This window comes from Urtica dioica, chromosome 1 (assembly GCF_054948205.1).
Source record: "Urtica dioica subsp. dioica isolate 48M chromosome 1, U.dioica_male_clone48M_v1_H2, whole genome shotgun sequence".
NCBI lineage: Eukaryota > Viridiplantae > Streptophyta > Magnoliopsida > Rosales > Urticaceae > Urtica > Urtica dioica.
Window position 1 is genome coordinate 708971 of NC_142756.1, and position 13348 is coordinate 722318.

Consider the following 13348-nt stretch of genomic DNA (forward strand, 5'->3'; position numbering starts at 1 on the left):
TGTCAAAAATATGGTTCTGGCATAATTTCGTGACTCCTATGTCCGCTTTATGAAAGTGGAAAGTTCCTTTAAGTGACAGTGATTAGCTCTCTAGAATATCTCAACTTTGTTAATGAGCTCAAGCTGACTTTTAAAAAAAATATATATACGGTCATGTTATTCTAGATTTGTTCATATATACTTAATGTTTAGGGGAAATTTTATTTTCAATCGGTGATCACTGATCATCATGTTTTAAATCCAAGTCCATATTGTCAAATACCCTCAAAAACGTATATAAACAAATTTGAAGCTTATAAACTTAATATCTCACTATCACTAACGGAGTCGGAAACCTTATTAAGGGGCTAATATGTAAAAAAATAATTCAGAGGAATCTAATTTGTAAATATTTAGGATAGAAAAAAGAATATAAAAAAAAAACTAGCAAAAGGAGTGAAAGAAAAAAAAAATTGAGCCTGTCCTGCTCACTAAGTTTTCGACTTTCTTTTGGAGATTTTGTGACTTTTTTTTTTCTTATGCTCATTTTTTTTTTTTTAGTTCTATACTTTGTTGCATGCTTCGAAATATTTTGTATTATAAAATTCAATATTTACTTTTTCTTTCTAGATTTTTTGTTGAAAAATGCAATGTAACCATTTGCTAATGAGTCATCGCATGTAGCTCCTGCATTCAGCCGCATAGGGTCACATGGAGCCGAAAAATAAATCTATTTTTTAGAATCTGCGGCCGAATGTATATTTAAGATATCTGGTCCAATAAAAATCGGATTGTAACACTATCACCTCATAAATCAAATTTCACGCAATAATCGTTTACATAGTTTACGAAATTTATCTTCTATAATACTGAGTTACGCTAAGGTTTATTATTTAAAATAAAAGATCATATTAAAGAAACAAAAGAAATGATCAATTAAAAATCTCTTTATACATCAGAATTTGTAATCAATACCTATCACATTTAAAATTCTGATTTAAAAGATACCAACTGTTTTTTTTAACTGTTTTTATACTTGAACTTTAAAAGATACCATCTATTTCCTTGTTTGAAGTAATTAATATTTCTTACATTTGATATAGTCATAGTATTTATAATCAGTGACGGAGCTAGGTGGGGGCCAGGGTGGGTCAATGCCCCCCCTCAATTTTAGAAAATTATTTTTTTAATCCCAAAATTTTATACTTTTTTATAATTTTACCCCTAAATTTTACTAATAATTATGTTTTTGACCCAAATTTGTATGTTTTTTTCAATAATGCCTCTCCTAAAAAATATTTCTCAAATTTGTCTCACCTTGATTGAAATCCTGGCTCCGTCACTGCCTATAATAATGATGTAATATTTCATTTCTTATTTTTAGATTATTACACGGAGATTCTATTAGATTAAATAAGGGTAAGATACCAACATATACAAATGTATAAGTAGAACATCTAATATATTTAGTTTTAAAACCTTATATTTTTGGTACTATTAGTTAGTTTCAAATTCAAGTTTACCATCCCTAGTTTCTTCGAGAAGATGTATGAACTGAAGTGGATGTAGATAATATTAGCAATATGATATATACTTAGTGTTCATGGATATTTACACGTAATAATAATAATAATATAGTGTTATAATGTTGTGGACATCAACACAGCATAATTATCAACAATAAAGCTCATTCAATCGTTGATTAACTTCCCTCCCTCTGTTTCGTTATAATTATATTGCAAGTAGATTATACATGTTTAAGTGGTTTCCTACAAATCAGAACTTTAATTAGTTGGTTATAGCAGGAATCCAATAAGAGCCCAAAATCCGAAAAATATACAGTGCAAATTGATCTTTTGATGTGCTCGAAAAGTGGTTGGAACTGTCAATGCCCAATATATGCCCAGAAACAATATCCAATTCTGACCATTGCTTTCATTCACATATATTCCTGGCTCGTGTTGAATTAATTTTTAGTAGAATCATCCTATATGTATTTGCGAATATACCTTTCTATCCTTGAAAATTTGGGATTGGCATCCTTTTTTTCTTTTTTCTTTTTTTAATTCTCGTATAGAATCTCAAGTCGTCACAGTTTAAAGTAAAGTTGCCCGTTTACACAAGTTTATTACTAAGTAGACTTTTATTAGTCGACGGAAAATTGCAGAGAGATTGATAACTTGTAGTTACGGAGTTAAAAATGGTGGATTTTATTTTAAAGTCACATGATAAGGTTATTTGAGTAGTGTATATTCAAATATTTCGTCCAAATATAAACAAGACTAAGGGAAAAAATAGTCACAGATGCATGCTAAAATTTTCAACTTCATTAAAAAAAATTATATAAATATTAGCTTGGGGCTTTTCTATTAAAAAAAGAGTATATATAATAGCAAAATTTAAACATCATACATCTTCTAATAATGAATTAGGAGACCTCAAGACAATAGTGATTCAAGCTTATAATCGGATGAAAGCATATCCTATGTGAGTTTTCGAAAAATCTTCAAAGGTTTGTAGATGAACCAAAATGTACAAGATTCATTGACTGCGAAAAAAGACATTCGAGTGTATGCACTGATCACTAGAACTAAAAATTGGAAAGATAACTAAATCATCTTAATGACATAAAATTCACCAAAAAAAATATCGACATAAGAGCAAAGTCTAAACAACCCTTGTGCATAAAATTTCTAGATTAAACAAAACACCAAACAAACAGGTTATACAAACTAACATAGCTTAAAAAATTAAAATCAATATTTATATATAAATAAAAATAATTAAAGATCAATTTGTCACAATTTGTAAACTTATTAGGGTAAGGTAATGAGAAATATATATTTGTATTATTGATATGATGTATATAATGCCGTTTATCTTTTTAGCAAAGGTAATTTGATATATATATATATATATATATATATATATATATATATATATATACTAATATACATATATATATATATACATATACACACACATATTATATGCATACAATATATATTACGCATGTAATGTTGTTTGCTACTTTCCAATTGAGAGAAATGGCTCACAATTTTTTATGTAATTCCTCAACGACCGGAAAGGCCAGGAATCAAATTAAATGGAAATCACTATATGTAACAGTTGCTTCTGATTTATTTATTATTTTGCAACTATTTGTAGTGGTGCATGTACTCGTGAGTGGGGTACGTATGACATATTTAATTATAGATCAAAGAATTTTTACTATATGAAAGAAATATAAACTAGGCAACATCTTTCATACTTAAATATGCATTTTACCACTAAAAATATTAAAATAGAAAATAAAAGAATATACTCTCGTTCATAAATACTAAAAAGAGAAAGAGATAAAGGTTTTAAACTAGTATTTATTAAGAAAGTGCTCTCTAGAATATTTAAAACAAAATACGCTGCAATCCAAACAAAATTTCAATCACATAATAAGTTTATAACGGCTAGTGCTTTTCATACAAATGATTCTGCAAAAACAGAGACCCCCATTTATTTAGCCGAACACTTCATCGAATTAGAAATGTCCATTCTCCACCTCCAATAATAAGCACATTTGTATTATTTATTCTTTTATCCTAAGATAAAGATTGTACGTGTATTTTTTAAACCAAAAACCATATAAGTATATAACATTGTATATGCTTAAATCCCTCAGTTTTTGGTCTTCGAGTTTTTTTTTTTCCTGATTTCTGTCTCTCTTTGTTTTGTTTTGTTTTGTTTTTTTTTTTTTAGTTTTCCAGGATCCCTGGTCGAATTCAGTAAGAAAGATGATCTAATTATTTGTTCATGTTCTAAAAATTGGATTTTTAGGGTTATTTTCTTTCAAAATTATTTGGTTTTTTTTTTCTTTCTAAATTATGTATAGATAGTAACTGGTAATAATTATTAATAAATTTCTGATTTTCTGAGTTTTTTTCAGTAATATTTGGATTTTTGAATATTTTTTAAATTGAGTTAATTGTTAGTAAATTGTTTTTAATATTTTTATTGTTTTATAAATTAAAATTAATTAAAAGATATTTTTGCCTCTTTTAGTCAATTAATAATGGGGAAAATAACAAATTTATACCCTGTGTTTTAGTGAAATGTCGAGTTTAACCCTTGGTTTTCAAAAATGTCTAGTTCATACCCTCTGTTTAACTAAAATGACGAAATTATACCATCTGTTTAACTAAAATGGCGAAATTATACCCTTAAATGAATAACAGCGTCACAAATTTCTCTTTCATTGATATTAACTCTTATATAAGAAAAACCGAATCAAATCTAAATCAGTACCCTGACTTCCAAATTCTCAATTTTGAAATAAAAATAGCCTTAAATTGAAATTAAATAATAAAACTCATACCTCCTAAGAAATGACTTCATTCCGTGTTCGAATTGTAACTCTACATCCTGGATTCTCTGTTCGAATATGCGATTCTATCAACTATCGATGTTTACCCATTTCCCTCTTTCTGTGTTCTTCACGATTAAGAGACTGTTGTTTATTTTTTAGTTTTTAAATAAATTACATATATGGCGCGAATGAATAAAGATAATTGGTGTTTATATATAAATATTATAGTCAACGTCAATGAAAAGTCAATAAAAATAATATTTGTGACACTGTTGTTTATTTCAGGGTATAATTTCGTCATTTTAGTTAAACAGATGGTATAATTTCGTCATTTTAGTTAAACAGAGGGTATGAACTCGACATTTTTGAAAACCGATGGTTAAACTCGACATTTCACTAAAACACAGGGTATAAATGTGTTATTTTCTCATTAATAATGTGAATGAATATTGATTAAAAGACAATTTAAATGTTTTACCAAGACTACTTAACTTTTTTTTTTTAAGTATTTATCTATAGTGCCACATAAATATATAAGATATATCTATAATTTTCCACCCTCTCTCTCCTTCACTCGTTTTCCTTTCAGATAGAAAAACATTATATGCCTCTTGTCGCTTCTACTTTTTTTTCATCAGATTGTTGCCTCTACTTGTAACCCTAGGGTGTCTTTATTGCCCACTATTACAGATATATATATATATATATATATATATATATATATATATATATATATATATATTACATTATGCAGGCCAACTTTTCAACGATGGTTTAATTTTATTTATCGTATCCTTCCACGGTTCCACCGCATGGGCATATTTTGTTGGTTGCGCTAGCTATATATCATCACAACTATTCCTAATATATATACCAAATTAAAGTTGTTTGAGCAGGCACGTGTAAAAATAGTATATTCCAGGATCATCGCGCAGATTTGTATGGTCGTGTCCGGCACAGATTGACTTATATCACATAAATTAAAATTTAAAATTGAATCATAATAAGTTACTAATTAAATTATATAGTAAATGGAAAAATATATATCTAATGTGTTTAATCGAAATGTGAAATTTATTATCATAGTTTTTAAAAATATAAAAGTGTTTTTAGCATCAATATTTAATATCAATTATTATATATCTTAAAACGCATTTACCCATCAAAACCTTACGTTTATACGATTTATTTAAAATGCCAAAATTCCCTCACAACGTTAACATTATATCAATAAAAAAAGGAAAATAGGATATAAAAACAAATAATAAACCGTGTCCAACACATTTTCTTTCAAATCCGTCCGTGACTCTTTCTCTTCGAAACACTCTGAACTTTTGAGCTTGGTTGAAAGATGATAGTATGAAGTGGATGTTAGTAAATCAAAACTATGGAGAGCATTTTGAAGAGGAAGAGGATGATCACAGACGGGTTTGAAAGAAGATGTGTTGAAATCATTTTTTTTTTAATATTCTATATTCTTTTTTATTATTAAAATATTATAAAAATGGTTCATTAGGAAAATAGCCAACGTTTGATAAATCTTAGATAAATAGTCACTTTCATATATCTATAAACGTAAATCTTAAGTAAATAGTCACTGTCATATATTAAGACACGTCATCATTTATGGTTATTTACCTAAAATTTACCAAACGTTGGCTATTTAGCAATATCAAACGTTTAAATTGGTTATTTTCCTAATTTTTTTGTTATAAAAATGGAGAATTTTGAGAGATAAATGAGTTTTGAGAGATATAATTAATGTCAATAGTGATGTTAAGAAGTATTTATGATATTTATATAAACTCTAGGAATAAACGGTATTTTCCCTTACTAAATTGGTTAAATCTAAATTATATTGGACGACTGTGAGAGTTTTAGAAAGGAGAGAAAACAAACAAGTAAAACGAGTTAAATGATGGGGATTGATCGCTTTCTCATTACTTCATTGAGTATTTTACTTGTTTATTTTAACAGTTTAGGCTAAATTAAATTGTATAAACTTTTTGTAACATTCCGAAAACACATAATATATTACCATATATATGCAATGAAGTTAAGGAATATAGACAAATCTTTAGTTGCTACAATAACTTTTTCCAAAATCAACCAAAAGCATGGTCACATCTATTAGTAAAAGTTGGAGATAGAAAAATTTGTGTACAATTTTATCTCTTTTTTTTTTAATCTTCTTTGTCTATTCTCTTTTTCTTCTCCATCTCCTTCTTCTCTCCTTGTTATTTTTCCAAAAAAATGTTCCAAAGCAAAAAAATAAAAAAAATTATCAAAAAAAACCCCGTGAAATTTGACCTTCGGTTTTTGCTCGGCGATTCGTTCTAGATTATAACAACAATGGAAACTTGTGAAATTGTTGACATATATGTCAACAAATGACATGATTTGTTGACATAATTGCTATCAAAATTATACTATTTTTTTACACAATTTGTCGACATAATTGTTATCAAATTTATACTTTTTCGCATGCTTTGATTAATTTCTAATTACAAACTTGCATGCAAAAAAAAAAAAAAATGAGATTAAAGTTGCTAATAATTTAATCTATTTTCCAACTTCATCGATTGCAAGCTTCGAGGGCTGAATATGTGATTAATCAACTACTTTTATGATATCAAACACCAATTAGAACAAATTATTGATGCTCGTAGCCTGGTTTTCCTCGCAGCTTCTCCTCCTAAAAAAATTACCTGGTATAAGTTCAGGCACAAGCAGGGAAAAAGCCAGGATTTTCATTTAGGGGGGCTAATTTGTAAAAAAAATTCAGGGGGGGCTAATTTGTAAATTTTAAGGGTAAAAAATTGTAAAAAAAAAATAAAAAATGGGTAAAAAATGCAAAAAAAAAAAAATTGAGGGGGGGCTAAAACCCCCCCTCAATTAGGGCTGGCTTCGTGCCTGGGCACAAGTTTTTTTCAATCACAAAGAACAAACATATCTAAAAACACATATCTTATGCACAAACATGCTGTGAAATTTAGTAATTAAAAACCATACATTATTCTTTCACGAAGTAAAAAACCACAATATTTATAGAAAATTTTCAACTATTTAAAAACTATCATCACCAAGATGTGAACACGAAAAAAGAAAATATATTGTCCGCCACTGCTATAGGCTCGGAAAACAAAAAGATATACCAAATTTAACCAAGTTGCTTCAAAATCACAATATATCAAACTAAATCCAAAGCTATCAATTCAATTTCCTATCCTCAAATACGCCAATGTTTTATTTTTTATAGTTGCAAAAGCTGTGATTAAAGAGCGAAAATGTCTGAAAGTAATTTGTCGACTTCTTAATGAATGTAATTTAATGTAAAGATGAGTTATAATTACTATGTTCACATTCCGTAAAACTCTTGTAATATGAATAAAACCATAAAACAACACATGTTCTTGGAATATGAACATACTTTCACTTTAAAACTCTTCATTGCTTCCATAGACAAATTGGTCTAAGAAGAAGAACAAAAAAAATAAATAACCATACCAAGTAGTTAAAGTTATCAATTGTTGGTATCGATCATTTCATTCATCAAGTTTTAATGTCTCTGTGACTATCTGCCACGCATTAACACTAACACCGACGCACAAGCAAACTGTACGTTAAACGACAAGAGAAGAAGCAAAAGAAGTTGAGACAAAAACACAGACTGTTTCTTTGAGGTCCAAACCTGCGAAAAAGACAGGTATGACATTTAGAGAAGCTTCATGAGAGAGTCGTATGGTCTTCTTGGGCAACGAATTTCGCCATTATGTTGGGAAAGTAGACAACCTCAAATGGCCTCCCATATCCACGGTTAGGCTCGCCGTCGCCGCCGCGGAGAGAGAGAAGAGAAAAAGAAGGGAAATATCAGCAGTACTCCATGTGTTTAATCGAAATGCATGATTTATACCTTTAGTTTCCAGAAATATCAGACAAATTCTTTCAGTTTAATATAATTGACATATATCTCCCTTACAAATATGTTATATTACAAATATCACTATTTTCGTTTATTTTTTATAAAACTGAAAAAAATGAACTCTTCAAAACACCCTTAATAAAATATTTTTTTATTTTCTACTCTACATACAAAAAAATTAAATTGAAAAATTTATTTATAAAAGGATTTTTTTTATAAAGAGAGATTTTGATTTTTTTAATAAAATAGTAAATAAATATTTATTCGAGTTCAAATTATTTTTTTTGTAAAAAAATAAACGAAAATTGTGATATTTGTAATATAACATTTTTTAGGAGAGGTATATGTCATTTATATATTAAATTGAAGGGATATGTTTGATATTTCTATAAATCGAAGAGATAAATCTCGCATTTCGATTAAATACGAGAGATACTCTTCATATTTTCCCGAAAAAAGAATGGTAAGATTGGGTCTGAGGGTGTAGAGGGAAACAAGGGAATAGGATACAAATAAAAGAAAATTTTAATTAAAGGGCAAAATCGTAATAGCCCATTGAGCTCACTAACACTTTTGACCAAATTATAATTTTTATTGATTATAGGAAAAGTTGTTTGTAGGGACTAATAGATCCATTCATTTTCCATATTTATATATCACTTTATTAACCAAGTTAAAAGCATTGTGATGCTGCCGGGTTCGGAAAACCGTTTTTTAGGGTTAACTGGCAATCGGTACGAATTTTTCCCTGGAGGTTTTTAGTAATTTTAGCAAAATACAGATCCAAAGTTTCGACAATTTACAGTGAATTTTGATAGCCTTATAAAAAGTTGTTGAAATTTCATATATTTATTTAACATTTTTATATACAAAAAATTGGCTACGTAAGCCACTTAAACTATATGAATTGTAAATTAGCCAAACTTTGGTAAATACTTTGTAAATAGCCAACTTGCATATGTGACAGCCTATTAACTACCTAAAATATATGTTTGACTGTGTTAAATAAGTCTTTTATTAATCTGTTAATAAATTTACTTGGCTATTTACAAGAAATTAACTAAAGATGAGCTATATCGCAATCCACTATATCCGTGTGGCTATATAAGCAACATTTAAAATTTTTGATAGTCTTATAAAAAGTTGTTGAAGTTTCATATTTTTATTTAACATTTTTATATATTTCTGAAAGCAACATTTAAAATTCCGCTAGAGTTATTAATGCTTGTATTTTCGTTTAAAAAAAAAGGCATTTCTATAGAATTAAACCATCGATTTCACGGCTTCGAACCAATTTTAAAAAAAGGTACATATTCAAACCCAGTTGGCCAACATTATGATTCTCATATAGTATAGACCGTTACATGAGTTGTCAAATCACACAATCAAATAGACAAAGAGAAAGCCAGGTTATCAAGAGTTGAATTCTCAGGACATATTGACTTTGTAGGAGATATAATAAAGGGACTTGGAAATGTGATTAGGATTTCTACTAGATAGATAGATAGATAGATATATTCTCGTGGCAACGTACGTAGCGTTTCATTCAAGTATGCGTGACCACTATACTCATGCAATGTTTGAAAGCTTTATATCAAGACCGTGCGTGGGGTTTCATCACATTTTCAATGGTTACGCATGATTGAAAATAGTCGATAATAACAAGAATATTATCTCTTCTAAGTACACTAGTGTACTGCTAATTCCTCGCATATTATAGTCGTGTATTCAACATTGATATATAGTGTTAATTGTTATCAAGATAAATATACCATATATGGCCATGTTATTTTTTTGGAACTTCAAACGTACGTATTTTTATCTCTAGTATTAAGACTGCCTAGCTCTATATATATATATATTATTTTTTTTTTTTTTTTTTTTGCATCAAGACTAGCTTTGTCAATTTCTTTATGTTGCTCTTGATGTTAGATGTTATCCATATTATTTGTTTTATTTTAGTTGTTCGGCCATTATTACATACTCTCCACATGCAAAAATCTTATAACAATTGTAATGGGAATAACACTAGATACCGAATATAAAAAATGTTGGCATACTCCAACTAATTAGCTAAATTAAAAACTATGACCAACAAAATAGTCGACGTTTGATATATTAACAAGCAGTGACAGAGCCAGTTAAGGCCCAGGGGGGCTTAAGCCCCCCCTCAATTTTTTTTTTTTTTTTTGCACTTTTTGCTCATTTTAAAAAAAAATTACATTTTTTCCCTTGAAAATTTATACTTTTGGCCCAATTTTTATAAATTTTTTACAATCAAGCCCCCCTTGAATTTTTTTTTCAAATTAGCCCCCCCTGATGGACTTTTCTGGCTCCGTCACTGTTAACAAGTAGACATTAATTTTCATAAACGAGTATTGTAAGCAAGGCGAAACCACAACTAGTTTAGGGGTTAAAAAATCGTATTTTTTATCCATTAATCATAATTTTTTATATATATTTTCTTATCTAAAAATTTTATAAATTAGCTCTCCTTTAACTTTTTTTTTTTTTGCATATCACCTTTTCTAATCTAAATTTCTGGCTTCTTCCCTGATTGTAAGACAACAAATTACCCTTCATTTAAACAAACTTGCGTTCGATAAAAGAGAATGTGAGATAATTGTAAGGGTGACCCCAATATAAACTCATAATATTAATGATAAAAGAAAAAATAAGACTGAACATATATAATTCTTCCTATTTTAGAGTGAAATTCATGAAATTTTGAAAAATACCAACAAACATCGAAAACAACAAATGTTTTAAAACATCTTTCATCGGAAGCAATTGAGGGTTGAAGAAGATAACAATATGTTTGGTCAAATAACTCTGGTTGTTCACTATGACCAAAATTAATTACGATATAATATTTGGCTCCTTATGTCTATAAGTGTTATTTTACTCTAGGTAAATGAGTGTCTGCAGGTAAATAAGTGTGTCTGATTCATACGTGTTTTTATTGTTTTAATTTTTCATGTTTGAATTACAAAAATATTAGAAGAAGAAGAAGAAGAAGAAGAAACCTTACCAAATGTGAAATACCTACGTGGTTTCAAATAATCTCTCAAAATGGAAATTTAAAGTTTGAGCACTTGAATTTGGTAATTTTCTATTAAGCTAATTAGCTAAAATTAAGGAAATAATAAGTGATCACGTTATAATTCAGCCAAATTTTCATATCTCATTAAATAATAAAATATAACGTACTCGACCTCATCCTCAAGGATAAAATAAAAATAAATCAAAGTTAAATACTGTTAGCTATTGAGATAAAATTGTGACGAAATGGAGTTAAAATTGACTCAGAATAGCTGCTAAATGAAGACAAAGAAAAATGTGACTATTTAGCAAATATCATTTGATATTTATTAAGAAATTAGTCAAACAAACGTAAAATACTCTCAAATTACTTAAAAAAAAAAAAAAAAAAAAAAAAAACGGTTTGAAACGTCCTTAAATTCTTATAAAATAGAAACTATGCAGTTTAAAAGTCTAAATATGGCTATATCACATATATATTATATATTTTCATATAATAATTGAGTAGGTATTATTATTTGAATGTTATAGACTATCATTCTAAAATCATTGCAATAGGAAAATGATGAGGTCATCCTATCAAATTAGAGCGTCATTCCTTACGTAGTTCTTGATCTAATAACTAATATATTCAGAGGGAAAAGTTTAAGTATATTGTACTAATATTAAAGAATATGATATTAGAAAATTGTATATAGTTAAACGTGGAAGTGATACCCGGTGCAGGCTATTTAGTACGAAGCTTTATATAAATAATGAAATCTAACTATCTAATTCACCTCAGTAGGCTCGTTATTATATATATATATATATATATATATATATATATATATATATATATTCGAACCTCAAAGTTAACAAAATATCAAGATTAGACCGCTTCTACTTTAAAAATATTTAAAAATGAACTCTTGTCCTTATTTCGGACAAAAATACTCTTCTGACCATCAGGACATACGATGTCATACGATAACATACGATAGCGTACGATGTCATACGATTCTATATGGTCATAAATGCATTTTTATCTGAAATAGGGACAAAAATTCATTTTTAGTATTTTTTTAAAGACGAGGTCTATAGTTTTGATATTTTAATATGCATGTATTTGCCCGAATGATCATTTCTTTTATAATATGCATGTATTTGCCCGAATGATCATCTTGCGCTACATAGATTTTTCCTACTAAAATATATGCAAAATCAGTTTTTGAATTTCTTTTTTTCTTTCTTTTGAAGGAGAGTTTTTGAAACTTATAAAATCCAAATTTCATTATTTAATGTGTATATCGAAAAATTGAATTAAGACAAACGCACACAAAATAAGCGTCAACATGGTATTTTTTATTTTTATTTTTTTGCTATTAACATAATATACATTAGTTCCTACAAATCAATTTAATTCGATGAATTGTATTTCTATAATAAAATAAAATTACTACACTTACAAAATCGTTAATTGTTACATTTTTAGCATAGGATCTAAAATTGAAGTTTTTTTTTTTTTTTAGCATAATACATTGATATATGTATATATAAGATGTTTATCCCGTCAAAAAAATATGCACATGATAAATAAATAAAATACTTGACAGTTTATACATCTCAAATTTTCAAACTTTGACTATTTTTCATGTCTCATTTTCTTGTACTGCGTATATATATCATGTAATTTTGGTCGATAGTGTCACTTCTAAAATAAAACTTACAATTTAGTTTTTCACATATTTTGATAAATTTAATTTTTATAGCAAAGAAATAAATATAACATTCATTAGTAAGGTATTATATATATGAATGTGATATTGTAAATGTGTATTAATTACTTTTTATTTATTATTTTGAACAGAATTTTAGACGTGTGCTATTTATTTCTGAACGTGGAGAAATTATCGTCAATTTGAAATGTTGATCGTTCGTGGCCATTTAATAAACTGCAAATATACTATAAACGCTACGTAAGTGATACATGCTTAGAAGGGATCATTTGACTAAAAAAAAAGAGTGATACATGCTTTTCTCAATCTATAAACCCAAGTCCATTT